At 48.4% G+C, this 4,261-nt stretch overlaps 1 pseudogene; it reads left to right on the top strand.

Moving 5' to 3' along the window:
- The first annotated feature begins 2,694 nt into the window (after nucleotides 1-2,694).
- On the top strand, nucleotides 2,695-3,170 carry LOC101338657 (large ribosomal subunit protein uL24-like; annotated as a pseudogene).
- The last annotated feature ends 1,091 nt before the right edge of the window (nucleotides 3,171-4,261 follow it).

Below are 4,261 nucleotides of genomic sequence, written 5' to 3' on the forward strand. Positions count from 1 at the left end.
TATGTACGTGTACACATATATATTAGAGATGTGATATACTCTTCTTGTAATAGATCCGGTGACATAGAAGTAATCCAGGAAACATACCTGCCCCTAACTCTGCACTCCCACTCCCTAGTGTGTGCCACCCACAGTAGGTGCTCCCTGTGCAATTCCCCAGGCGCCTTTCTGTGCATTTTGAGCACCTACACATGCACATGTACTTCTATGCCTACAAAAGTGAGATCAGGTTACGTAATTTGATTTTTTTAAAAATTTAACAATTTTCATGGCTACACTTTTTTTTTTTTTTTTTTTTAAGAGGGCGTGGTGGTCATGTGTTGTTTTGCTGTTTTGGTATCACCCTGAATCCGGTGACAGCATCGCCAATTTGCTTTGGAGGAGCTACGTTTCCCCTAACAGATGCAGTCTGGTGGAGCCGTCAGTCAAGATGCCTGGATCTCCTCCACCCAAAGGATGTCCACCTAGGTGCCCCCAGTTTCTGCCCCCTACGCATGTTGTGATCCCCTGGTCCTTTCCTGTCCTTTTTTTTTTTTTTAAAGAAGATGTTGGGGGGTAGGAGTTTATTAATTAATTTATTATTTATTTTTGCTGTGTTGCGTCTTCGTTTCTGTGTGAGGGCTTTCTCTAGTTGCGGCAAGCGGGGGCCACTCTTCATCGCGGTGCGTGGGCCTCTCACTATGGCGGCCTCTCTTGTTGCGGAGCACAGGCTCCAGACGCGCAGGCTCAGTAGTTGTGGCTCACAGACCCAGTTGCTCCACAGCATGTGGGACCTTCCCAGACCAGGGCTCGAACCCGTGTCCCCTGCATTAGCAGGCAAGTTCTCAACCGCTGCGCCACCAGGGCAGCCCCATGGCTACCCTTTTTAATAGCTATTCAGTGTTCTTGGCCGTTCGGTGTGGATCATTCTCTTGTTTACTTAGCCTCTCCCCATATGGACGTCCTTTTCTGGTTACTTTTGTTTTAATTGATGTAAAAACTCTTAGAGCAGTAACACCAATAGTTCAACAAGCAAAATTAAAACTCTGACTCAGAATCTCATTCTGATTAGGGAAGAACTTAGTCATTGTCGTGTTATGAAAGTCACAAACCTTTGTTTATGAATCTGGAACCACTTCCGACTTAATGCTCGTGCTTTAGGGCAAAGAAAAAATGGAGAAATGTTCTGGAAAATAAGTATGGTTTCTACTGGAAACCATGAAAGGAACATGAGTGTGATCATTTTTGTGTGGGAGGAAAAGAATTAACAATAGCTCAGTAGACTAAAAGAAAAAGGAAGCAGAAGGGGTGCGGCGGCAAGCAGACACCCCCTCACTACATTTCTGATTCCCTCCCTTATTTCGAGATGAGGCTGGTTATGCATGCGTACATCACTTGGGGTGACTAAGCTGCAGGTGGTGTGGAAGGCAACAACTGTCTCTCCTCCGTCACTGGCGTTATGAGCAAGAGGTGCTGGAGGGGGAATCAAATCAGGAGCCACCTTCGGCTTCACTTTCAGTTTCATGAAATCGCCACTGCTATTGTGGAGAGTGTCACCTGCTTCTGAGAACTCTCAGCTGGTGGTGAAACCAGCAGGTAGATTTTCCAGGCTGGAATGCAATTGTGCAAGCATCCAATTAGACGTTCATTCCATCCGAAATAAAAATCATACCGTGCCCTGGCCCACACTTTACCAGCTGCCTCCAGCATGGCGTGGAAGGGATTGATTGTTCAGAGCCTGATAAAAGTGCTGAGTTACCCTAGAGGTAACAGCAGATGTCTCGATTCAAGAGGTCCTGAGAGAAATTCTCTGGTGCTTGAGCCTGGCACTTTGCCTGACCCTAGCTAGTCAGAGTTAATACTATCATTTATCAGGCTTATTATACTGGATGTGCTTATTTAGAAACATAGCTGCTTGGGGTTTAGAAATGGATTATTTTGCCTAAGAAACAGATGACAGGAAAGAAAAACAATCAGCATTCCTAGCCAGGCAGTTTAATTTCCCTAGAATTTTTTCTCTTCTAGTAAATAATTGTGTCACGATATTTTGGGAGATATGTCTGGGAAAACACCCAACATACATCATACGCTAATCCTAACGGAGCCAGGAGTTCCGGAGGCTTCTGGGGCCAAGGACCGATGCATCCATAGGGCTGGGGCCCAGCAGAGGGCTTGGGTTCCAGCCGCGTGGGAGGGAACATGACAGTGGCCTTTCTCAGGGGAACAAAGTATGGTGCCAGGCAGTGGGAGCTCAGGAATCAGATATTCAGAGGAGTGTTGGCCCCTGGACAAGCTGGGGAACCCCCACCCCCATCCAACAGGAAGTTGAGAACGATGCAGCACCTCACATGGGGAGAGGTGGAGCCTGATCAGGACACCCACCAAACACCCTGACTGCTGGTGTCCACACCACCTTCACTAAGCACCTACCACGTGCCACACAAAAGCCAGGTGCTCTACATGTGCTAGCTCTTATCGTCACTACAACCTTGGAGACGGACATAATTATTCCCATTTTACAGATGAGGAAAATGAGGCTCCAGGGAAATTAAGCTACTTGTCCAAGGTTAGCTGGCTTGCAAGTGGCAGAGCCAGGATTCAAACCCAGGTCGTGCTCTTTGCTCTGTGTTGCTGTGTCCTAACGAAATGTAGTAAATATGGTAAGAAATGTGTACCAGCCCTTTTGTGGCCATCGCTGAAGCGCCGGAGGCCAAAATGAAGTTCATTCCCTTTGTGACTTCTGACTGAAGCAAGAACCGGAAAAGGCATTTCAATGTGCCTTCCCACATTCGCAGGAAGATTATGTCTTCCCCTCTTTCTAAAGAGCTGAAACGGAAGTACTGTGTCGGATCCATGCCCATCTGAAAGTATGATGAAGTTCCAGTTGTATGAGGGCACTACAAAGGGCAGCAAATTGGCAAAGTAGTCCAGGTTTACAGGAAGAAATATGTCACCTACATTGAACGAGTGCAGCGGGAGAAGGCTAATGGCACGGCTGTCCATGTGGGCATTCACCCCAGCAAGGTGGTCATCACCAGACTAAAGCTGGACAAAGACCACACAAAGATCCTCGAAGGTAAAGCCGATCTCGCCAGGTAGGAGAGGAAAAGGGCAGAGATGAGGGAGAAACAATTGGGAAGATCAGGAATAAAGTATTCTTATATACAACTTTCATTAAAAACTTAAAATGAAAAAAAAAGTGGGAACCAAAGAAAATACAATTCACATAACGCTCTTAATGATCCATATATGGATCAAACTATGTCTTCAAGATGGACTTCCTCAGGCTTCCCTGGTGGCGCAGTGGTTAAGAATCCGCCTGCCAAGGCAGGGGACACGGGTTCGAGCCCTGGTCCAGGAAGATCCCACGTGCCACGGAGCAACTAAGCTCGTGAGCCACAACTACTGAGCCCATGAGCCACGACTGCTGAGCCCATGCGCCTAGAGCCCCTGCTCCGCAGCAAGAGAAGCCACCGCAATGAGAAGCCTGCGCACCACAGCGAAGAGTAGCCCCCACTCGCCACAACTAGAGAAAGCCCGTGCGCAGCAACAAAGACCCAACGCAGCCAAAAGTAAATAAATAAAAAAATTTAAAAAAAAGATGGACTTCCTTCCTCCAGCCTTGACACGAACAATGATGGTGGCCTCTGTTGCTGGTGGCCAGAGAGTGGCACTGCAGACACTGGAGGATCCCAGTGCTCTCAGAAGTCAAGGCTTTGCTTTGGTTTTGGAAAGACCTTATCAAAATTTGAGAATGTGGAGGTGGGGGTTGTGTGTGTGTGTGTGTTGGGGAGGGATTCCCAGAATTGGGACCAGAGTGAGCAGTGAATGGACTTGACTACTTTGGGGCTTGAGGTCCCTCCCAATCCAAGGGTCACCCCAGAAAATCCGGGGCCAAGCAGATGGCCTTAAATACTTTGAAATGAAGAAGAGTAGCCAAGACATAAGGACGAATCATCAGAAGCTCCTAAGCCATCTCTCTGGTTCTCTGAGACACTCACAGCGGGTAGTTATCCACGGTGTGACCTCTGAGCTCCACCAGAATCCAGGGATGCAAGCAGAGGTTCAGTGACCTCCAAAAGCTAAGCCTGTGGGCTCCAGCCAGATGGGGCACCTCGCACCCCCCCACGGGAGACTCTGCTCTAGGGGAGCAGGGGCAGGAGCGGGGCAGGAGGTCCAGGCTCCTCTCAGCCACAGTTTGCTCTTCCTGCAGCCCCCGAGCTCCAGTGGCATGAGAACGAGAAACAGAGCTGTGTGCTGCTGGTACAGGGACTTTGTGTCA

This window comes from Tursiops truncatus, chromosome 18 (assembly GCF_011762595.2).
Source record: "Tursiops truncatus isolate mTurTru1 chromosome 18, mTurTru1.mat.Y, whole genome shotgun sequence".
Classification (NCBI taxonomy): Eukaryota; Metazoa; Chordata; class Mammalia; order Artiodactyla; family Delphinidae; genus Tursiops; species Tursiops truncatus.